We start from the raw sequence: 25,460 nt of genomic DNA, 5'->3' as shown, positions 1-25,460 counted from the left end.
ATGGCTTCTAACGGATATTCAGCTCTCCCAAAGCGAAAGGTTTCACACGCCTGCGGTCAGGCACGCGCCACGCCATTTTTTTTTAGGCATTTGACAAAGTGACATATTGAAAGCTTACGTTAAATATATTCTTATATTCAATCGTATAACCGACAATTTCGATGGTGTTTAAAGCGCACGGGAAAAGTTTGTAGTCACCGCTTCCTAAACCAACGCCGTCAAGCTGGATGGTCTGGGATTCTTCTGTCCATTAAGGAAAGTAGAATTCATCCCACTAAAGACGTCACGGTAAGCACCTGGCTCACCATGGAAGGCCGACCGAAGCAACGCTCTCGGTCGCGCACGTCGCCGATGCGGACAGCAAGCCGTCTGCTTCATTCGCAGGAGTGGCGGTGACGTCAGAGAGCAGAACCAATCAGAGCTCGGTGTTCTGACGTCATCACAACCCTCGCAAAAGAAGCAGACGAACTTACGCTCCGTATAGCGTACCGCAGAGTTCGGTCTTCAGTCCAATTTGCGTTTGATCGCTCGAACTTGGCGGATCGCAGCGAGCCATCCTGGGAAATCTGTTTATGCGTGGATGACTGACCAACGTAAAATTTTAATCAGCCAACATAAAACAAAACCTCCGCAAAAGTCTTCGAGAGTTTAAGAAACGCGAAGCGTGGCTCATTTTGTCCACGCTTCCCACCTCGTGATTGGTTCTCGTGCGCTCTTATCAGCGAATACCGCGATTTGATTGGATGTGGAGGGATAATGAGATGCATTGGGATGGCCACGCCCCGAGTTTCTGAAGCTGTCGGCGACCGCAAATGGCTGTGTAACGGATACTCTTCGATGATACGAGGAAACCGGACATAAAAGTTAAAAAAAAAAAAAAAGCTACGCATATTAATAACGAGAAAAAGGCATCGGACCTTTTATATTGTCTTTATAGCTGATAATGTTCAATGAAGGCATCCCAACCATTTCAAATATTTGGGTGCAACAATCTCGACTGATATGAACTGGAGCGCACGCTTTAATAAGGTAGGACGACGGATAATGTTCTGTATTATATACGGGACCCTCGCACGAAAAGAATAAAAAAATATCAATAACCAAAGAGGGGCGTCTTTGAAAAATCGAGATCTTTTATGTTTCTTTTTTTTTATGCTTTGTAATACACGAGCGGAGGTTCAAAAGTTCGTCTAATTTCCCGTTTAATTTAACTGAAATAGCATAGTTACCACGATGACTTTCATCGTCCACTCTAATAATTTATTTTCGGCACTTTTTAATATAATTGCCCATAATGTCAAGGCATTCCTTCGGGTACTATATAAATACTTTTTTTTTTTTTACAACACTCACAAAAATAGTTTCTTATCGATTATCCTTTTGTTTATGAACCACTCCGATAAAATCATCCTCGTACTTGCAGTTTTTTTGTTTTTTTTTCGAACATACGAGTTTTGGTGTTGAGGAAAATCCAAAATGCGGCTGGTGCCAGACCAGGACAGTCAAAGGGACCATATTTATTCGCGAGGGTACAAGATCGTTCTATAGGCACTGACAAAGGGAAAACGGCAAGGCGTGTCTTTGGAACGCCCGGTCTCCATCAGGCGCTCCTAGCCTTCCGTCGGGGCTTGGCTGCGCGCTCCACGAGACGCCGAGAGTTGGCGAAGGTGGCGCTGAAGGCGAAACAACTGAAGCTCCTCCCCGCCATTCTCACCTTAAAGGCCAACGACCAGACTCGAGATTCTGCAAGGCAGAAGATCCTCCTCACCGTGGGGGAGGAGGAAACAGGCAGGGGTGAACAGGGTAGAAGGGGGAGAGGAGGAAACGGGGGAAGAGTGGAAAGCGCGAACTGGACGTCGGTCCTTAACAGACGAAAGACTATTTGACTAAGGGTAAGGAAAAATGCACCCCCCGCGTGAAAAGTTACAGCGACGTTAGCGGTGATTAATTCAAATGTGCCGATTAATAAGAATTTAGGGGGAAAAAAACATGACAGGATGCCAGGTTTTTCCAGTTACCCGTGTAACCGTTTTGATTGAGAATGCAATTAAATGCAAAGGTGAAAGCGAGCTGGACAGAAACGACGAAAATAATCCTTGGAGAAAGGGAACAAGGGGGGCAACAGTATTTGTGTTTGTCCTTTGTCTCGCTTGTTTTTCTTCTCTATGGATTATCTTCGTCATGACCGTTATGAGCCTACGTTGGAAGGAGCTGTTACAGCCATGCAGATCACTTACGTTAATAACGATAGAGCATTTCAGTATTGCGTACAGGAGCAAACTCAAGCGCTGTGCATTTGCGTTAGGGTTAAGTGCTCCACGCTGAGCATGTACGTCGTCGCCATGCGCCGATCCGAGATCGCAGTTCGTGCTCCGCGCACGCGCAGTGTGGAACACGCAAGGCTAACTCAAACGCACACTGCTTGTGTCCGCTCGCGTACCCAATACTAAAACTCGCCGAAGTCTTTATTCACCACGTAAGCCCGGTGGGAGCCGAGGAAAAAAATGCTGTCTAAGCTTTTTCCCCTCGGCTCCCACCATGTCTGCTGCCCAGATTGTCTGACTGGTCCTTCGCTTCCATATCTTATAAACATTATAATCATTACATATATATAAAAAAAAAACCATACTTCTAGAAATATTTGTTTCCCAAACTGAAAATTAATTTTTTTCGTGAAAATCGGGCAACTCCATTTTTACGTCGAACTTTCTCGAAATTTGCTAAAAGTTCGAAACTTGCCGAACCCAGTCTAACCTCAAAGTTCGGGACAACCTAGTCAAAACAGTCAAGCAAGGATGGCAGCACCAGGCTTGCCCCCCCTCCCACACACATATAGGGACCAGGTTGCCCAATTCGTGGAACTGAGTGATAAACGTGACAGCCGGTGGACGCCACCAGACTGCTCTGAATTTCTGCTACGGCTGCAAGGCAGTAAGTAGTAGTCCCCCTGTTGCTCCGCAGCTGGTCCCGGTTGAGCGCCGATCCCGCAACTCTTTTTGTTCGCGAATCACTCGTATTTTTAAACTCGCGTCAAAGCGCTCCGCTCCGCTTGCCAGTTGGGTTCTTTCTCATCGGAAGCTGCAATCGCCAGAGTTCTGCTCCCACAAGAGGCACCGGCGGTTCGAAGAGCGCCGAACGTGCGCGGTTGACGCGGGGAAAGACAGCCCTGTTCGGAAACGCGTGTGAAACGGGTTCCGACTTAATTTCCATAAGCTCAAGTCTGGACCCTTGGTGCCTTACGTGGTTTACGCGGTCAAGAATAGGCTGGTGCGTATTATTAATTGAATAACTGCTTATTCCGTCACAATTTCGTATCCGAACTGGAGGGTCCAAGGTGCGAGATTTAGAACAGGCTATTACAGTGGGGTGTAATGAAAGAGCTCCGAGCTTCATAACTCTCCACCCCCCCCCCCCCCCCGCGAAAAAAAAAGGGGGGGGGGGAGAGAGAGGAAAGGAAGGAAGAAAAGATTTTGTTTGCTCGGTCTCAACGCACCAAAGTGTATTTTTTCTTAGGGCGTTGAAAGATACTTCTTTGTTTCAATGCACCCATGCTGAGTGGCGTAGCGATGTCCCTTATCTCTGAATTTTGTGGCAGAGCATCTCCTGTGGTTCTTGGGCTGTAACAATATTTCGCAGCACCTGGCGGCCCGAACATGGAAGTTGTGAATGTTGCTTTATATTCTGGCCGCCAGGTAACGCGAGCTGCCCCCCCCCCCCCCCCATACAAAAGTTGTGGCCACTACCGACCATCGGAGGCGTCTTTATAGATCATAATGTAGAAAACCCGAGACTGTGGTAAAAGCAAGGAAACGGTGTCGGAGAAGAAAGACAGGGGAAAAGAACGTCTCAACTATGGCAACCGTCTCAACTCTGGCAAACGTCTTAACTATGGCAAAACTCTCTTTATAGAGAGTTGTGCCATACACTGGGAAGTATAGGAGGCAAATGAGAAGGCACCATTGGTCGAAAGCGGGCTAGGCGTGTTCCAGGGCGTCTTCACTAATTCGAATGTGGCCAGCCAGAATCCGCGAATCCTACCCTGGCGGTGGTCGCGAGAAACAAAATTAATAAGTGCGTCGGAGTAACTCTCGGTGACTGAAAATATGGTGCACGTGATTTTCCGATCCCGACCATGCAAAATAAAGAAAATCCAGCAGACCGATCGAGGTAATCCGTACGCCAGGCGCCGAGGGCCGAGAAAATTCCGTCCGAACGGTCACACTCCGTCCGAGCAAAACAGAGTTCGAGCTGTACATTCGATTCTGACATCTTTTTGCATGATCATAATCGAAACATCACGTGCACCATATTTTCAACCATGAAGGGTTACTACATTTAACTCTTACGCGCTTATCAAAACTGTTTCCCGCTACCACCGCTAGGAGACTATATTTGGCTCCATGGTTGGCCAAGAGAGCATGTCAAGCCCTCTTCCTGCGTCTGGTTCACGCCCAGGCTCTGCCCGCTCCTCCCATTGACCGAGATCTCTCTCTATACTCCGTGTCACTAGTTCCTTGCAGTGCAGGCGAAGGCAACGCCAGGCGAAGAGAGAAAGGGCGACCATTGGGAAGGCGAGACGGAAAGCGAGGGCAATGGAAGGAAAGGGACATCACGACGTTAGAGAGGAAAGGGGGTTTCTATCCTCCTCCTCAACCTTCCTAGTGCCTGCCCTTCCTCTCCTTGCCCTCGCCTGTACTGCAAGCAACTAGTGATACGTAGTATATATAGTGCTCCGGCCGAACATTTATTCATCCAGCCGGAAGAAAGCTTCGATGGACGATCGATCCGCCAAATGCCGCACAACGCCTTCGGTGCCAAGACCAGTAGTTCCCAAGCTTTCTTTCTGCCTCAGCGCAGCCCCTACCGGCACTCGGAGGTCAAGCACGAACCCCTATCGAACGCGATGTTGAAAATAGCCACGTAGGTGCGCGAAAATAACGAATGAATGAAACGTGTCTTCGCGAGTTCAAAGCGAGAAAATTTAAGAAAATATATGTACATCCATCGCTGGAATAAAGGTTTAAATAACACAATTTACCAGGTTTAAAGTTCGAATAGCTTACGCAATCCTATAATATCCACATATAGCTATACAGCTTCCAGACACAGACGTAAACTGTTAGTACAGGCAAGTAACACGTTTGCAAGGCTACAAAACTCCTGTAATTTTAAAATTCTTTAATTCTCGAAAGCACACCGCGATCATCCATTGATATCTGGGTTATACCAAGTTTCTGGATAACGATAAAGACTTTGAGTAGATCGTTCCGACGATCCCGATAACGATACCTGATGTTCCACAGCCACCTTTGCGCATGCATCGTATCGTTATCCGGTATATAGGAAATATCGGAACGATCTACGAAAACTCCCTCATTATGTGTCCGAGTGTGTTCATGGCGGCGCAAAAGCTGCGAGTCCCATTTCGTACTTCGTAGCTACGTCTAAAAATAGTTGCAATATGTCGGAACGCTCTGCCTTTTGAACACTGCACAACGTCGGCGTCTCCATATGGTTCCCAGTTTTGTTGCTGCTGCCGCGCGGGCGTGCTCCAGTCGTAACACTGTTGCCATGTCTGCAGCTGCATTAGAGCAAAGTCGGTCGAACAGCGATCAATCTGCGTACCATTACGAGCTACGGCGCGCCGTGTACAGCTATTGCGGGCATAATTCCTGTCTCCGGTAGAAGGTGTACTGGAGCAACTCGACTCTCAGACGGCGCGCCACTGAGGTGGCGCTGCTATCGGCACTGCGCACGGGAGGACCTGTATTAAAGAGAGTGCCCAACTGCACGACCGGGGTCACGTGGTGTATAGGCCGCGTTTGCAATACGGATTGCGAGGATGTAGCAAAAGCGTTGACCGTCTGCCAACGCCTCCGCCTTTCCGCCTGCTTTCCTCCTCGCGACGCGACAAAGCAGCGCCTGCGCACTCGCGTCCAATCCCCGCCGGAGGTGTCCGCCATTGAATTGCAAACGCACCCCGTGGTTTGAGGTCGACCCTCCCTACAATCTAGGCCCTCTACTGCGCATGTGCAGACGCTTCCCTTCACGCACATCTGGTCCAGGTGCGCTACCCACACCCGGTGGGAGCAAACGCTGGTTTTGTTTGTAAACAGAGTGCTGGTGTATATGCATGTCTGAAAGCTAAAATCTAACGTTGTGCGGACTATACAAGAATTCGTGGTTTTTTTTTTTTTTTTTGCTAAATCGTTCTTTATGACGAGACGAATTTTGTGAATGACAGATTACTATGTTAATGTTGATTTATGCATGATACAAGCTTCCTTATGAGCTAGTAATGCAGGCATTTGTCAAGGTGTACTGCGTATAGGAATGTTTTACGTGCGGACAAGGTACAAGGTGCGGACCATCAAAGGAACACCTTTTTATGCAATTGAAATTCACCGTCGAGGAGTATATGCACCGGGTGCGGACTATACAGTCCGAAAAATACGGTTTTCCCTATAATGTTTCGTGCTCTTGTGACTGTACCGCGTCTGCAATTTTTCTCGTGTCTTTCCTTTTTGATCTTTTCATCTCACCCGTATCTTCATTACCCTCGTTTCTTATCTCCTCACATTCATGCAATAAATCATTTTTCTTCTCTCTCTTTCTCTTTCCATCTCTCCACAGCTATACATGTAGTTATATCGAGTTTAGAAGCTGGAGATCCCTGTGCAGAAATAATTGTGTTTGTGCGTATGTTCTCAGAAATCCAGTCAGCCCCAGTGGGAGTGTGGTGTCTCTTCTTCAGGTGAGAAACCTTGCCAGTGCAGTACCAGAGCTATGAGGTTCGAGGGTGGACGCAAGAAGATATATATCGAGGGAATTGAACTTTTAAACCAAACTTGAAACGGGGAGGGCAAGCTTCGGCAAAACATTCCGCATAGATCCAGCGTGAGGTTAACTGCCCTCTCACGTGCACCGTGAGAGCAAAGGCCCGTGATATCCGGGGTACATCACAGTATATCGCAGCATATGGCCGCTGTACCCTGTTGCAGGTTCAGAAAAGCAGGACAATCTCTTCCCTCGAAGCTGTCCGCCCTTTCCATTTTAACAGAGCAAACGCCGGAGAAGAGGTGACCTCCCCTCTGCAGCGTTCGCTCTGCTAAAGTGGAAAGAATGGAAAAGTTTATAGGAGGAGCTTGTCCCGTTTTTCTTAACCTGCAACAGAGTTGTCAATAGAATAAGCACTGGGTGCGCGTCTGAAGCGCGCCTCATTCTCACGATAGCTGACACATGTTTGTCCTCATTACTCCCAACGTTCTTATGTATAAAAAGAACGCTGTTTATCTCCTTATCTTTCTCTTATTCCATCACAACAAACATCTACACTGAACCCATGCAATCATAGTCTGCGTGCAAATCAAAACAGGATGTGAGTAATGAAAACTAAAAATAAAACCTAGAAGAATTATATTAAAGAACCAAAAAGAAATGAAAAAAAAAACGTAGAATCCTGGGGAGGTAATTAAAAGAAGCGACGGAAAGCGGCGGAAAATGAAAGTAGTCCGTGTTTGCCATCCCCCAACACTCGACGCCGTTAGATGTGGGGTATAGGAGTCTCCTCGACAAGACGACATACACACACACGCACATACACATGGGAAGCTCTCAGAGCAGACTTTGTCCAAGGCACGAAAAACAAGAGAACCTCGAGAAAACGACGTAACAACTTCTCCTAAAAAAAAAAAAAAAAATTAAAGGAGGGCCCAAAAACGGCGCAGGGGTCTCTTCTCAAGCACGCGGGCAGTTTGCACTACTGATTACGAGGCACAAGAAGGAGGAGGGAGTGGGGGGACTTACGGCTTACCCACAGCGTGAGAAGAGGGAGAGGGGGCTCATTTCGGGCCGAGCTCATATTGCGAGCCAACCCAAGTGGAGGCCAATCCTGCAACAGCCCCCGCTGTTTGCGTAGGCAGATTGACCAGGAGCTAAGATTTACACCCTCGCTCTCTCATCCTATCCTCTTTCTCTCTTTCATTCTCCGTCGCCTTTGTCTCCAGCAGCCACGTATATTGAGGCACCCCTGAGTTACCACTGCGTTGCGGCCTGTGACAACAACTGAGTAGAGGAGCAGGCTTTTATCGGACAGGGTTACGCGTGTTCCGGAGTCGCTCCATGGGGAGCGCCCCCTTTTGTTTATCTAGGTTCTGCTGATCGTCAGCAATCAAAAAAGTCGAAATAAAGTTAGAAAAAAATTATGACGCTCCTTGGAAGCACGGGTGCGTATAATGTGATGAGTGCGGATCAAAGCGAGACGCTGTTACTGAGCAACAGCGGAAACCAATACAGTAGGCGAAGGAACGGTCTCATTCGAGCCATCGCGATGCCAGTTATCCGGAGGGCATATCGAGCAGTATATTTTCGACGAACCCCAAGACAGGGGTAGAGTAAGGGACAGAACGAGCGCGTAGTCACTTTTGTTACCTCGGTCTCGGGGTTCTTCCCAATTATGTTCAATTTACACCACCTCGTTTCCGCACTTAGTTTTTGTTCTAGGCAGCGTATTTGCAGAGGCGTCGTACATACAATAAAACGGAAGGGTACTAGAAATATGATTCTTAACTTGCGATGTATATGTTCATTATCGACGTCGTGGAACAAACTTCGGGCGAAATGATTGCTCTACGAGGGCTTCCCGAAGAAACGAGCGGAATGAGTCGTTCATGTCAGACACGAACGTTTCTTGTTTGCGTAGTATGGCATAAAAAATAAAAAGTAAATCTCGAAGTGATGACGTTGTTTCAATGTATACGTGCCTATATAGTAATAAAACCTCATGCAATAGCCTACGTGTTTGTTGAAGTCGAACTGTTTCTGCGAAAACAAAGTAGGTCTGCGTAAGCAACCAGCGTTCCCAGCAAGACTATCAGTCAACATAAGTTAAACGCGTTTCCGGGAAAGAAGTAACGAAAACAAATTAGGCGGGGAGTGAAACCCCAGAAATATCGTTTATTTGCATCGTGTAAGAATTGTACTTCGTGGCATACCTTCTATCAGTGTTTGAAGTAACCAGTTCCACAATATGGGCACACATTCTTCACTTTATCATATAAACATAGAATTGAATTGAGAACTCCTTGACACTCTTGGAACTGTTTTACAGTGCGTTTTTCTTCGAGCCAAGGGTCACTGATTGAGTTCCTTAGGAAAAATAAGGCGATGAGCATGTGGAGCATCACCTGCCGTATCTCGCCCGTTTTGTTGTTGTTAGAAAACCTTTTTACATTGTGTCACAAACTATGCTCTTTAAAGGCTAGTAATCGCTGAAACGGCTTGTGAATCCATAACAGTTTTTACATTGGGAAACAAATGAGGAAGCAATATGTGGCATGAAAACCGGCAGATATCTATAGAGATTAGAACAAAAATACCTCAATGATACAAAAATAGCAATAAAAAAAAAATTTCAGCAGGCTATACAACTTAGCTCTCATAAACGGCAGTCTCACCTTCGTTCATCCGACGGAACCACACTGGAAGCTGGCCAGCGCCGACATGTCAGAAGCAGCTCGTTATCCATTCGTACGCACGGACCGCAGACGAAACAACCAACGACCACGCTCGGAGATACGTAGTCAGACGACGAAGATCCGCCAAAATAATTTAGAACAACTTCACCGGCCAGCAAGGTAGACAAGTCAGCATACCAAAGAGGAATCATCAAACGTACAAAAAATCGCGCAGATGTACGCAGACAGCACCGCTCGAAGGAAAAAAGACACCACAACTAGCAGACGGCAGAGAGCATCCGAACCACACCATCCGCGGGGGCAAAGCTGAAGCGCGCGACTAGACTAGGCGCTCATCTCGAAAGAGAAAGGAAGCAGAATAGGAAGAGGCACGTGGGTGAGAAGGTGCACTTAGGCGCTAAGGGAGATAGAAAGAAAGAAGGAAGAAAAGAATAGGAGACTGAAAGGGAAAAAAAAGCGATGTGATGAGAGAAAAGAAGAATGAAGGCACCGGTGCTCCGGGGGTGTGCTTGAACCAGTACAGCTGCCAAGTTCTGAACTGGATGCAAACGAAAGCGGAAAAGTAGAAGAAAATAAAACTACGAAGAAGAGTGATAAAGAGAAGGAACCCCGAGCGGAAGACTTTATTCACAGCGCCTATCTTCCAGATGCAAACCACGTGAAAATAAGCGAGCAAACCGCAGCGGCGTTCGAAGCGCAGAGGGCCCGTCGGAGTAGACTGGAAAGGGGAGGGTTTTCATTGGCCCCGTTCCAGGGACAAGATTCCTGTACAAGAAGACGTAGAGCACAATTAATCTCCAAACGACCACCGATCTCGGCAACAGGGAGGCTGGAAGAAATACGGAGGGACAGGACGGGGGTCTTCCGTCACCGGAAGTGGCCAGACGGGCCGCCGCCGTCGTTTATTTGGACGCCTCGGCCCTTCAGGGGCCCTTGCGCTTCCCTCCTCCTCCCACCACAACCTTGCTTCCTCTTCTTCGGACAAAGCCTAACTTTCGCACATGACAACCGGGGGCCGCGGAGTGACACCGCGGTGTAAAACGCCGGCCGACAAAAATAATTTTTTTCTTTTTTGTATATAGGCGCATTTGGGGACACGCTCCGCGAAGAACGCGCCTCTGAAAACCAGCAGGAAGGCAAGGCCCGAGCACGACGTCACCGTTTGTGGTTGCCCGACCCGCCACCAAGACACGCCGAAGATGGGCGAGAGTCGCCGCAAAGCGCCCGCCAGACGCGTCCTCTGTCTTGGCGTCGCCGCCCACTAGCGTCGCGCCCGTTGTAAGACGTTGGGAGTCATGCTGGCGGCGACGCTGACGCACGCTATAGGCGGCGCTGTGCGGATGAGGATGATGATGATGAAGTCGAGAGAAAAAGGTGTGGGCCTTGTCTTCTAGGTGGTATTGTTCCTCTCAGCGTCCGGAATACGTGTATTTATACAGACAGGGAAAGGGGGGGGGGGGGGGGGGGGGATAGGGCGAATGGTTTAGGTTTAATGAAAACAAAAACGTCGGGGACTCCGCGCGCTCCCCAAAGGAACAGGGTATACCTAAACAATCTGCGTGACGCACAAAAGCAAGTCGCCGCCGCCGTCTAAGCAAAAGAAAATCTTTTGGGTGAGGAACAACTGACTTTTTCGGCGCCTCCTTCAGACAGATGGATTTCTGTTCTAGAGGCTTCGTTGAAGAGCCAAGTGATCCCAAACAAAGGGCGGGGGCAGACACGCGTTCAGCGTGCTCGGAGGAGGACTTGTGTGTGTTAAAGGAACGCGCGCGAATCGGAAAAATACTAAAACGAAAAAGACACGGGAAAAAAAAAAAACAACAACAAACAACGCAAGCACCGGTTGTGTAAATCGTGTTCTAAAACAATCTGGACACCCGCAAAGTTTTTCCTGTTCCCTTTCATTTCGTAAGTTCGTGCCAAAAGGATATTTTTGTTTCTTCTTTGATACAATAAAAACGAAAGATTTCGCAAGTCACTAATGTTTCTTTATTTTTTTTAATTTAAAGCTTGACCATTAGGACACTCTAGTTAATAAACAAGCGCTCCAAAAATTAAAGATAACTAAATAAATAAAAAAACAATAACGTACGTAATTTGCAACGGCTGGATGACTGTCAGGGAGAACCCCCCACTGACACACACACATTTTCTCCGAATACACGATGCTATACTCCGTTTCATATACAATGCATCGCACCGGATGCACCGGACACCATCCCAGCCTATTCGGAACTGCGAACCTCTTACGTGACCACGCTCCCCGCGCGTCGCTCAAGCCCTCAAGCCCTCTCGAAGGACACGTGACACACGCTTGGATAGCTCGTAGTATCCTCTGCGGTTCAACAAAAGTTAAAGCGCAACAAAACAACAACAACATAGCACACACAAAAGAATGAGGCACGCCAGTGGTGAAGCCATGCCAAAGATCCTACTTTTACTCTCTCGTATAATTCACTTACTGTACTTGGAACGAACAAACAGGCAATCTCGCAGACTCCACGTCACTCAGACTTTCGTTCGAATCACCTCAGGTTCAACAAACAGATGCAAAACGACAACAACATCGGCTCCTAAGAACGTCAAAAAAAAAAAAAAAAGTTAAAACAACCCCCCCCCCCCCCCCCCCCAAAATAAAAAAAAAAGTAAAAATAAAAGACACGACCACATAGAACGTGCCAGACACATCCGCCGAACAGGCGGCCGTGTCTCGAAGCAGAAGATTGGTGTGCCCAGATTTCAGAGTGTTTTCCACTGCTCAATCGGGGTTACGTGGTTTTATGGACCGGATTCACAATACGAGTTGAGAGGAGGTGACGAAAGCCTTCATCGTCGGCAAGCGTCTACGCCTCTCCGCCCGCTTTCCTTCTCGCCACGTGACAACGCAACGCACGCGCACTCGCGACACATCTGCGCGGGAGGCATCCGCCATTAAACTTGCAAGCGCTCCCCGTGGTGTGAGTTGTCCCCTCTCTTACAATCTCGGCTTTCTGAAGCATAGCAGCAGCGACTGCCGCCACTTCTGCCGCTGTCAGCGCCCCTCTTACCAACACCTCTCGCTGCTTCTTAAACCCACCCCAGTCTCGTTCCCCTGGCAATTTCTGCCGCTCCTTCGCGAACCTCGGAGAGCGGTGCCCCGCCGAACCTTAACCTTTTCCGGGCGGAGGGTGGAGAGCTTGCGTCCTCCTCCCCAATGACGTCATTGCCAGACGTCTCCTGACTCTCCTCTTCCTTGCTCTCCCCTCCGCGTCCCCGCACACACGTCCGTGCTCCCCATCCTCATGGAGCCTCTTTACCGGTGGGCTTTGTTGGCTAAATATAGAAAGGGCCACTCCGCCTCAGCACACACTCTCCGCTTCACCTTCCCTGATCTATATATTGTTTTCTTAATTTTGTCGTTTTTTATCCGTTTACTCAGGGTGTATGCAACGGGAGTGAATTAAACTTATTTTATTTTGCCTTCACAGTGGTGAAGGCAAAATTTTTCTCTTTCGTATAGTACACTACGTCGGACATTACTTGCGTGTAATATATTTCACTATACCTGACTATGTTCTAGCTCACTATATGCAAGAGTTGGAAGAGGCTATTAATGTACTGTCTGTATGATTTTCAACCAATTTACTTGCCTCGCTCCGTCGCCAGCGAATAGCCGTATATGACCCGCAAAGTGCAGACTAACTCGCTGCAGATGCGACTTCAGACACCACAATGAGGCAGGTGCCCACTGTGGGTAACCAAGGGACGCGGAAATCGAGTAATGTAAAGTCCAGGAAACTGCGTGCTACAAAAAACATGTCATAGAAAAAGGTACGAATTCAAACGCAATATAAACTGACTCGAATTAGACACAAACGAGAAAACTAACATTGTTCAGGGGTGGAGAGGCTTGGCCGAGTTCCCGATTCAAAATAAGCATCAACAACAGCAGAAAAAAAAAACAAAAAAAAACAGGACAACGGAGAAGAGAGACACAAGCAGACAAACAAGGCCGATGGTTTGTCTTTTTGTAAGTTTGTCTCCTATTTTCCTGGTGATTTTTGCGATGTTGCTGCCTACGTTAAACTAATATGAAACGTTTTACGAAACAACGATGCCTAGAAAGTTCGTAGACGACGAATATAACTCCAACTATGCCAATGGAGAAAGACCGCACGCTGATAGTAGTAGGTGGCCAGCTGTCAGTCAGAAGCAGATATGTATACTTCCACAAGATAAAACGGAAGTTTAGAAACCGCCCACTCAATCGCGAACCAGCTAAAAAAAGTCAGCTGACACGCGCGAGATTTCTGCCCTGCGTGTACGCACTTGTGCCTGCGCAAATAAATCACTTATCACTTACTTTAAACCAAATACTGTATGCGGAGCATAAGTTCGTCTGCTTTTTGCGCAGGGGTTGCACTGGCGTCAAAACGTCGAGCTCTGATTGGCTCTGATGGAGGGATAGTGGGTAGACCTCAAAGCAAGCTGCCTTCAGGTCTACCCACTATCCTTCCAATCGGAGCCAATCAGAGCTCGACGTGCTGACGCCAGTGCAACCTCTGCAAAAGAAGCAGACGAACTTGCGTTCCGTATAGTCAGCGACAGTCTAAGAAACCCAGGGCGTGGCGTGTCCCGAGCGTAGCGTTATGGCCCCGCGACCAATGAGGTTGCGTCCTCTACGCAACAAAACACCGAGGAGCGAATCACAAAGAAAGAAGCGCGAACACGGTACGTCAGGCCCTGCGTTTCATAAATTGTCGGTGACGCTTGGAAGAAAAGGATAACGAACAAAAGCTCTTACGAATATCGTAGCATAAATAATCGAAAGATCGGCGATCGCAGAAAGCTTGCTCTCCACGATGCTCGTTTTCTACGGCGAGCTAGAGGACGAATCGACATAACGACCGCCAGCATTAGTGCTATCGGAAAGCAGTGGTACGTGGCACCGTGCTATCATGTTTTTGTTTCGCTCCTCGTCGCTTGTTTGTCTCAATCAACGCATTCGACGCCGCAGCCAAAAGAGCCCTCCAAGGGTGCGAGGGAACAAAAGATAGGACGGGACAAAAAGACAATGCCACCACGCATGCCACTATGTCTTCGTGTTTTGTCTGTCTTGCGTGAGAAAGACCAAAACAGAAAGACAAAATTCACATACACAAAATTGTTTTTACGTCGAAGGAAAAATACCGTTACCTGCGAGCTTCTCGATAGAACCTGCACGGAAACGCAAGTACTCGTTTCTCTCCGAGGAAAATCACGCAAAAAGAATAAATAACGAAGATCGTTCTTTGAGAGTCCGTGTACAGGAAACTTGAGCTTGACCAGCAGCGGCGCATAATTAAGGGCCAGCTGTTATTGTTGCTTCCGTACGGTAGGTATTTATTTGGAGTCATCGACGCGAGCTGTGAGTTAGTGAAACATAGCCTTCCCAGATCCACAGCGAATACTCCTTACGGGAAGGTCTTGATTGCATTTTCTCGAGGACGTTGACCCTTGGACGAATGTTTTGAAGCGCGTGCCGCAGGGGACGCCTCGTTGTTAATCCTGTAATTCCAACACTGCGCTTCTGTTCTCGGTGGGTTGAAATTATTTTGCACATAAGCATGCGATGCGCAGTCCCGAGAAAAAACCAAAAGAAAGCAGCTGGCGACATTGGCAAGCAGTTTTCGTAGCCCATTTTTTTTTTTGCACAGAAGCGTGTTTGCAGGACGTTTGAGCGCTCACAGTACTACGAAGCTAAACGAGGACTCGAGCAAATCGTGCTTAAAATACCTCGCACGTTCAGCGTTCTTTCGTCACGGACGAAGACTGGACGTTCGCACGTTACGTAATCAGTCTTCACCCGTGTGCACGGCTTTGCACCTCCGCAGCACGTATCAGTGTAGTAAAAGATGTCGAAACACCGGGCTGAGGACGCATGTGCGGTGTCCCATTTCCCTTAGGGCAGGACCATAGCGCATGCTCAGAACACGTTCCCTAGTGCAGCAGACCAAGGTGGCGGCACGCAGAAGGCGAATATTGAGAGGGCCTACAGGTACCTTGCGGGCACCACCTCGGTCAGGCAGTCACGGACACACCGTCGCCATCCATCGGCGAGCGACGGAACCAGAGCCTCCGTTCCTCAAGTTGCGAAACATTAGTCTCCTCGACCAGAAACGTGATATATATATATATATATATATATATATATATATATATATATATATATATATATATATATATATATATATATATATCCGGGTTGACGAAGCAGCCACCTCCGTGTTGCCACGAAAATACATGTCCAGTGCAGGGGCCCTTGACTAGTGGCGCTGACGGTGCACAAAGCGTAGTGTAGATAGTAATTACTAGACGGCGCAAAAGGCCGACTCCTCCTCTCTCCCCTTTCTCAGCTACTCTAGCTAGCTCTTACGACAGGTTCAGGTCGTAACAATGTGATATGACGCGACGATACCACGCGTGCACCCTATTTCTCTTCGTAAACGTAAATTTACAAAAGAAACAACGAAGGATTCCAAATGAATGAAGACGCTCAAAATGCGATTATATCGGGAATAAAAAGCAAGCAAAACACCATGCTCTGTTTTTTGTTTTTTTTTCTTTACGCATTTTAGGTTTTAAGCATATTCATTATCTGAGGTTCGTCGTTCGCTGTGACCCTTCCGCTATTCACAATGATCTGCTGCTCGCGTGTTGTGCACAAAGGTGAACACACTGATTTATTTTTTCCTCTTTTCTTCTTCTTATGGTGTACCACAACGCACCGCTCGATAGCCAGTTGCTCGCATTCTGGTCAACAAATTAGCGGCAGCTTGCAGCGCGGAGAAAATGTTTCACGCCGATTCACGCGAGGCAACTGTGTACATTAAACGACTTAAATTTCGCGAGGACCTAATTTTCGTGAATTTCGCGAATCGCCTACACTTCGCGAAAAATAGGTCCTCCACCCCGAACAATTCCGGTAAAATGTAAACACGTAGGAATCTATATTAAGATCCAACCACGTCGCGAAAATTAGAATCCGCGATTTTTTCAAACACTACAGCTTTGACCTAAGTCGCGAAATATTGAGCCCGCGAAAAATAAGTCGTCGTTTACAGTACACGACATGCGCCCAGTTGATCGGATTATGCGCAAATTTAGACCTCGCACTTTCATTTAATTTTATTTATTTTCTTTCAGGGTTCGAAGCCACTACACACCTTCCTTATTGTCTTGACTACAGAGGGGACACAAAAATCCATGTACGTACCTATAGGTACCTCTCGCTTTGAAAACATATCCATATAAAAGTTACGTACCACCTGTCTGACAGTTTATTTCGAGCGTTTAATGAAATACCGTTTTTTTTTGTTGAATCGTCACGGTGATAGAAACGCGAAATTGTTTCGTGATCCTTTTCAGACACGGATAACAGGACCTCGACAGGGGGAGAACAAATCTGCCTTTTGCTTTGCTAGCCTAGACCTTCTGACCGAATAAATAAATAAACATATAAACAGACCACTAAAAAAGCAACTACTCGAAGACAGCACACGAATGCAATCCAATCCGTCGGCAAACCACGTCTTTGCACCGAAATCTCAACCGTGCAATAGGCTACTTCCAACAGTCCGTCACCGCGCGCGTTGCATTCTGGGAACCTGTAGGCCAGGAGCGAAGCGCGATGGATTTTGCCGCCCACTGATTCCCACAATGCATAACATGGCGTTCACGCCGCGATGAGGCGTTTCGAGTTTTGGAATAAGTCTATTCCCCAGACGGGAATCGCACTTCAGCCGCACTAACGCGTGCTGCCTCTCCTCCGAACAACCGACGGAGTTCTATCGTGGCGTCTTCCACGCATCCATTTCTCCCTAAATCCTCCCCTTCTTTTCCTCCCCGGGGATCGGAAAAGCCCCCGAGGATCTCTTCGGCGCGAACGCGCGGTGGCACGGGGCGCGGTTAAATACTTCATTACTGTAATTACCGCAAACGCGCACGCGGCCACGCCCGTTCAAGCAAGGAACGCTGCGTCTCGCGGCGTTTAGGCTACGCCCCAACAGCCTCGCACATGCGCCCTCGCGCCGGGCCTGTCGTTTAATGTCTGTAGAACATAGTGTCACGTATGCGGTGGATGGAACGCGCGTGTTTTAACTCGGCTGCTTCAACGCGTAAACCAATTTTTGTTTTCTTTTTAGTCTTTGGCAGTTCAAGAACGTCGGGGTGTGGCTAGGTTGGACTGCGGCCTTCGCGTCGTGACTGTTTCTAGACCGGACCAGACTGCCAGCGGCTACGTGAGCTTGTGTTTCCCTTTAATCGGGACATGAGGGACATGTCACGTGTCATCTAGCGCGCGGAAACATGAAATACAAAGTGTTTACGCCAGCCCACAGCTTAGTGTTAACGTTGGAGACGAGATTGATTTCCTATAACGAGCGGCTATCCAGAGCCACGTCATAGAGTCGGTGTGTGATTGAAATATGCTATAATCCGCTTACCCTCACGATGGACCTCAGCGGAAGCTATGAGCCGTCCCAGCCAGTCCGAGACTTTGGACTCATCACGTGACTGCGTGCCCCACGCATCACGCACGTGACCCTCTCAAGGGTCACGTGATACTCACACGGCATTGGATTGGCTTCGATGGTTCGTAGCGCACTCTGCGCTTCATCGTAATGTCCAACGGAGTAGAAGTGTGAACACTGTATGCACGAAAACTAGGGTTTCGCAAACGGCAGATGGCGATGACAATTCCTTCGGAGACTGCCATTTTGACCAGTGAACCATCCTACCTGTCTGAAGAGCTTCGGATCTTGAAACATCTATTCTAGATGTATTTTAACTATTGTATTACGGCAGTTACATTGACCGAATTGCCGATATGACAAATTTTGGTAGGGACACGTGGTTATTCGTTTAATGGCGGCCTGCTTTGGACCGATGTGCCCGCCCACGAAAAACGCGCAGTTCATGCCCGAAGCTCTCAAACCGGCAGTTCAGAAAACGGCTATCGAGTTAATGAACGAAAAGTTAGAGTACGTACGAGCTCTTTGCTTCAACGACGACGCGGACCAAGGGACATTTGAAATAAAATCTCTCTCTCTTTCTCTCTCTGTTTATCTCAAAACGTGTCCATGTGTAATGCTCGCTCGTACGAAGTAAGCACGCTTTTAGATCGACATCTTACGCATCGTTGTGTTCATACCGCTACCCTCAGATGTGAAAAAGTAAAAAAGTAAACCCACACACACACACACACACACCTATTTTTTTTTTCTTAGTTTACATAGACAACTGGGGGTCGTTCAAAGTGAAGCGAGTTTGCTGGGGACGTTTCTTCGACTGAGCTATCAGCTTAATGTTTCTTCGTTTAACCGTACCCACTCAGATACGCTTATCGACAACTCGTACGAGTGCATGGGAGGAGGGAACAGACACGCAGCCTCTATCAGCTAAATGCACACGGCTTGGGACGGGGTTAAGGCACGGCCACACTAGTGGCAAGCGTGCCGCTACGGCACGCGATAACCGTTAGTGTAATAAACCTATACTGCCCTTTGATGGTGAGAAGTCGCCGAGATCGAACGGCAAGGTGATGGAGGTTCTGGGTTCGGCCAAGTTCGTGGAATAGGAGCATCAAGTTGCCCTACAGAAACACTGTTCTCCTGCGTTCGGCTTCGCTCGGAGTTACGATAAAACGGTGTATTGACTGCGCGTTCACGCTGAGCGATGCCGCAGCATGTGCGCTTTGCGAACACAAGCTGGGCCAGAAAATGGCCGAGATGTCAGGCGGACGCAACAAGCCACATCGAAGTCCTATCAGTGCTGAAATCATGTTATTTTTTTGGTGGGGCCTAGCGACTCGCGGAGCAGGAGATCACATGGCATACTTTTGGCGCTGGATTGACTGGGATAGCTCGAGACAACGGCTGCAGTCACACTAGTTTTAATATTTAAAGCGCGGCTCGTGGAGTTTGCGCGTTGCCACGGTATCACTACGTCACACAGTCGCCGCCTAACGTTGTTCAGATGTTTTGTGCTGCACGGCAGGCGAAAATTTCGCACAGAGCATCCTTCGGACGACAGGGGAATCTCACCTTTCTGCAACAACGACAAACTTGGCGTCCCCTGACGTCAGGCAAACGGCGCATGCCGCAAGCCGCATGCCGCAAGTGTGGCCCGTGATCTTTTTCACAAAACACAAGCAAATCTCATACGGTATAAGTAATCTATCACAAAAAAATCGCTTTCTCTCTGACTTTTTCGAAGGAGATACAGTGCAACGGCATTTGGTGTCCTTGCGTAACTTCAGACGTATTCATTGTGCGACACTGTTAGTGCGAACGCAACGATGGAACTTTTTCGCCTCTTCAAGGGGGCATTGGCAAGAACCACGTTTTTGCGCACATGTCAGTGCCCTTCCGCCACACTATTACTTATGATGAAAGCCTTTACATTATGAGAGAAAATCAAAAGTAAACCTGCGAGCGTGTTCGCGCTAACAGTGTCGCGATACGTACATCGAGATAGGCGCTTTTGGTCAGCCTTAGAAGGACACCATTTTTGAGTCAGTCCTTTCTTAGCTGAATCAATGTACACCAATTCATTTTTTTTTTTTGCCAGATTTAGCCACTGATTTGCGACGGACGGACGCACACGGTCTCATGCCAGCCCGAGGCCAGCCTTAGGGTACTTTATATAAAAAAAAAGCGATGTGGAACTATCTTCATCTTAAAAATATTGTGCGATTTTCTCGTGGTCTTTTGAAGAAGTGTTCTAGCTTTTACTTCCAAACAGGCGACGAGCCGCACCACTCAAGGTGGTCAAAACACGCAAAAAAAAAAAAAGAAGGATAAAGTATGATTATAAAGCACAACAATGTGAAAACGAATGCCCTTCTTCATTTCCTCTTTACAAAAATAACAGACAGACTAAGCTCGCGAGCTCATTCACAGAAGGAGCCGGGTCGGTCGTCCTCTACAAACGCATCCCTGTGGACCCATACCCCATACTACGCCGTGCGGGGGGAAAAGGAGGGGGAGTCTGCCGCGGGAGTTGTAAGTGCGCCTAGATTTTAGAGCCTTTCCAACTGCTCGAGCCGGGCCGCGTTTTTAATACGGGCATCGTCGTTTTTAGTACAAGCTGGGAGGATGAGGACAAAGCGTTGGTCGTACGCGAGTGTCTCCAAACTTTGGCTCCTCCTCTCCACTCGCTATTCGTTTCGCCACGCGACAAGTCACGCATGTGCGTGAGCAACTAATTTGCGCGGAAGGTGTCTACCATTAAACGGCAAGCGCTCTTCTTGGTTTGAGCCGCTCCCTCTCTCATATCTAGGCTCTCTAGGGCGCTGTCGTGACCGACGCACTTGGGCTGGGAAGCTACGGCAAAAAAGCGTGACTGCGCCGTCCATCACGCCGCCGCTGCCCGTTCAAACCGACCGACCGGCTGGCGCGGATGGCCGGACAGCCGACCGGACGGCAGGCACCGCTGTTTGTTTTTGGCACCAATGTCAAGCCCTCGCTCGATCTTCGGAGTGACGCCCGGATAGACGGCTTTCACCGGTAGGTACAGACTACCCCTACGTTGGGCCGCGCAGCGAGATCATCGTCTCTCTTTTTCTTCTTCTGCCTCGTGAGCGAACGTGAGAGTCGGCACTGCGGGGGAGGCGATAGTTCTTATGTGGTTAAGTTCAAACACGCAGGAAAAAAAAAGTATATGAAGTATGGAAAAAAAAAAAAGGCCAAGACTGCAGGTAAAAAAGACAGATACACTAGAATGTCTAAACAATTAAGATATTTTAGTGTACCAGTACATGCCGTTTTTACCCGCGGTCTCGTTTTTGTTTTCATTTTTCATGCTTAATATTTACCAGATCGTTTGCGGCCTTACAGTCAGTTCATGTGTATAAGCTTACTTTCTTGCAAAACATGGAGAGAGCCAATCACAGTCAGCAATAAAATGACCTCGGCGAATCACGGAGCAAGGATACGATTAGATCTGAAAAGATATGCAATGTCTGCAGGGACAAGCAGCAGGTAAAAAATCATGCCCACATCACTTTTTTTCTATGATCTAACTGCACTTTCAGTTTCGTCATTCGCAGGCATCTTTGGATTATCTACTATGATTGGCTGTTTCCGTGTTCTGCGGGAAAGTAAACTTGTCAAAACGTTTTTGAGCGAAGCCGTTCGAAGGAGACCACTCTGTTCATTTGAACGGAAACCTACTGATGTCATTTCAGCGTCAGTCAACGACTCGATCAGTCGACGAATTCACCTGTCGTGTCAACTATGTAATCTGTTTACCAATATAACGGGGAAAAAACTTTATGGGAAAGCCCGGATCTAGGGTAAACGGCGTTTAAACGTATAAAAGTGTAAGACTTTAAGCGATACAACGCCGCGCAATGTGCTCCGCAGTATTTATAATTATGATGCTGCTTTCGCGAGACTTTTTATTTTTAATCATTTTTTACAGTCTGGAAAAAACAAGCATTTGGAAATGGTTCAAGCATATTATGATGCTTCAGAAGCAGACATGCGAGCGTTAGACAAGTTACGTTTCACTCAATGAAATGGATCACAAAACCGAGCAAGTGTGCCTTTTCAGATTGAACGTTTAGTTACAATATAGACGTGTCACAATTAAAATTAAAAACAGTATGTTACAGGAGATGGTTCGTTCTACGGGACCTGTCAAGCTCATTAAAGTCAGCGCCACCAACTAGGCTCGAAATCTTAGGATAAAGCGAAATAGTTTTTATAAGGTCGTCGTAGACAAAAATTGGAAGGAAGAAACACCTTAATAAATGTTCCTTACATTTTCTCTACACTAAAAAGCGTCAATACATAGTGTAACAAAACTAGGCATTAAAGAAGACAAGCATAATAATACAAAATTAATTCATCAAAGAGCGTCTAATACCCTAGTTACATCAGCGCACTTAACTGTCATTAAGCCAACGACAGTTGACTTAATCACGATCGGCCGGAGTTACATGGCAGTGCAACACATTATGATGTAGCGCAGGAAAGGCTACAAGCGCGAGCTCTTAGCTCGAGGGTACTTCTCGGCGGTACAAGCTCTCGTGCATTAAGGGCAGCTGCCAACGCCACGAGCTCGCGCTTCTAGCCTTCACTGCGGCACAACATAAGGTGAAACGGAATGTAACTGATGGGGTTTCACTCCAATAGAGCGAAAGATGCATCGCTGCCCATGACTAGCGCCAGCGAAGCCCTTATACTATTGCGGGAGATTGGGGGGGGGGGGGGGGGGGGCATCTAGAAAGTGTCGTAGGAGCAAATATTGTCGGAAAAGGTACAATTCGGGGCAAGAGGTGCTGCTAGAGTGATCATGGCTCGTCGCGGAAGCCAAAGCTCGGCGAGGGCAGCCATTGTAATGTCGGTGCCGGTAAGACTTTCGTCGTGTCTCTCCTGCTTGAATTCGTATGAAACCTTCTGATTGAAGACGAAAAATAAGTTGATTTTATTTTAAGCGTTTATAATGAATTAAAAGTGTGCATATAATTCATTCGCACCGATATTTTAAAGAAAAAAGATAATGTGACAACAGTTTTGGTTTCGTTTCGGTTTCCACTATATCCCTTGACGCTCATCTTTGTGTAACACTGAACAACTTAGTTGAACTCAATGACAGTTGGGAGATGTCAATGATCGTTGGCTGAATGACAGTTGAGAGCGCTAGTGTAACTAAAGTATAAGTCAGAGAATAATAGCAAAAGGTGGGTAGTATCACGCAGTAACATCATCTCAAATCAGACACAAGTCGCGTTTAGCTATAAGAATGTATTTCGCGATCTAATCGTAAAACTACGAAATCACTCCAGGAAGGTTATGTGCTTGATCAATACTGGTTAATATTTACATTATTAAATTGGTAATGCACATCTGTTCTTTCGTCTCCCCGTTTTCTCGCGATGCCATCTTACCGACTTCTGACACCGTTCTGCCACAATTCGACCTTGATCAAATATCACAGTGGCGTGACGAGGGGTGAGCGAAACTAAACGTCCCCAAATGCAAGTACACGAGATTGTCACGTTAACAGTCAACCTCTCGCGTTGTGGTGTGTTTCCAAATACCCTAGTGTTCGAATAACTCCACACTATTTCACGTCGAATATTGAGTTAACGGCGCTAAACGTGAGTTAAAATATTCGAAATTGATTTCGTTTCGAGCATTATAATATGCGCTTTTTACAATGTCAACTTTATTGAGTTTACACTAGTAGGAAAAAATAGTCTGTCCAAAGATTAGAATATGCTGCTGGCCTGAGGGATTCCGGTTAAACGTGCGCGATAATTACTTCGATTTTGAATCCGTCGAAATTCGCTCAGCCGGCTTAGTCCTGGCCAACTATCACACCACCGTGGTATCTTTCATTCCTGTCTTTCTCATAAAATATTCGATAAACTCACTGCACTTTGCCATTAGCCACCGTCCTACATCTTTTATCGCATAAATCAAAATAAGGCCGGTATCCCCAATCAACCATTTTCAAAAGTCCATCAAACGACATTGGCGGTTGCCATTGCTTGGGCACGAAGCGCGTGATTGGATCCGAGTCCTTGCCGAACGCTGACGTCACACTCGTACCCAGTAGATGATCACAGTGTGTGATCAAGCAATGGCGGACAGGCGATAGCGCGGACTTTTGAAAACGGTCTACTTCGAAAGGAAATCTCGTAAACATTTTGTTATTCTTCACACACAGCCTGACTGAATCCGCCGTTTCGTTTCCAGTGCAAACATAACCTGTTATGTTGCTTCGACTAAAAAATCTATTATTGATCTGTTTATTTAAAAAAAAAATATGGCCCACTTCCCCTCGTTAATGTATTTATCGAGAGGATAGTTAAAATAAATAACCTTAAGTGCGGGTAAGCGAATAAACCAATTCTACTGTAACGAAACAACGTTAGCACTCAACGACGCCTGGGAAAGATGAGGGACATCACAAAGGTTTTTCCATGAAAGCGCAGGACGGGTGAATAGAAAGGAGTCACGCGAAAATATGCTCAGGCTAAAGTGGCACTCTATATTCCCCGCACGTCTCCTCTCTGCGTCCAGCACTTTAGTTTTTCCTTTTTGACGGTCGATCAAAAGAATAATGAAAGACTGTGAATGAAAGATTGTCATCACTCAACGAAACTACCCTCAATCTGATATAGGAACACTATTGACTTTGCGTGTCGTTAAAATTTGACAAATAAATGCGACACGGGAGTCGCTATACTAGTGCTGTTACGAAACGATGTTTGTCTCCCGGGTCAAAACCTGTGGTGTGCAGGGTCCGACCGAGAAAATTAAACTGTGTTTATCATCCGGCATAAAAAAAAAAGCTACGCATTGCAGAAAGCTGAAACTACATGTGACTGTGACGCCAATCATGATGGAAAGGATGCTGAAGTTTGAGAACATGACGTTACTTAAATCGAAAAATAAAACAGAAAACGAACTGTTTCTATTAGACGACGTCCACCTATATACCCTAAAAAAATCTGGTCGTAAAAGTACTCTTAGAAGTTCTTCGACTTGCACATAGTTTGCACCCTAAAAAGTCTTTGAAGCACCCCCTGAATGAGTTTTTTTTGTGAAAAAACCTATAAGGAGTTCTTTTAAGCTCTTTTTTTATGCGAAAGAGTTCTTCGTCACCCAGTTGCCTTTCTAGGGCGCCAGGGGGAGATAGTGGTTGAGGCGAAACTGATTGAAACTGGTTGAGATTGGATTGCGGATTGCGGTGAGCGGACGTGTTTCCTGGTTCTCCTCGAGCATCCGAAGCTAAGTGCCAGTTTTTCTTCTTTTCTCTCTCTTTTTTTTTGAGAGTTGATTGGAAGTGACTATGCGGTAGCAGTATTAGGTTTGAACAGCAGCAGTTAACGTTAGTTTCGCAAAGTAGGCTCTGTTTGAATTTTTGGCGGGAAGGGACGGTTTGTTCCCGGTCTAGACATGGGTCTAGATTTGGGTCGGCATGACAAGGGTGGGGACGAGTTGGTGCAGT

The 25,460-nt window shown here is 47.1% G+C and overlaps 1 protein-coding gene across 17 annotated transcripts in view; it reads right to left on the bottom strand.

Annotated features, from left to right (window-relative positions):
* LOC8037831 (plasma membrane calcium-transporting ATPase 3) overlaps positions 1-25,460 on the bottom strand; it is a 393,495-nt gene that overhangs the window by 146,208 nt on the left and 221,827 nt on the right. For 9 of the 17 annotated variants that reach the window (XM_042291867.1, XM_042291869.1, XM_042291870.1 and 6 more), the window contains exon 1: positions 9,456-9,792. The exons of the other annotated variants lie outside the window; for them this stretch is intronic. The gene's annotated coding sequence lies outside the window, so the exon portion shown is untranslated. Of the gene's footprint in view, positions 1-9,455; positions 9,793-25,460 lie in introns of those variants that run through there. 17 annotated transcript variants of the gene reach the window in all.

This window comes from Ixodes scapularis, unplaced genomic scaffold (assembly GCF_016920785.2).
Source record: "Ixodes scapularis isolate PalLabHiFi unplaced genomic scaffold, ASM1692078v2 PGA_scaffold2__306_contigs__length_199485367, whole genome shotgun sequence".
NCBI lineage: Eukaryota > Metazoa > Arthropoda > Arachnida > Ixodida > Ixodidae > Ixodes > Ixodes scapularis.
Note: the sequence above shows the minus strand (reverse complement) of the source record. Positions and strands in the feature narration are given on the sequence as shown.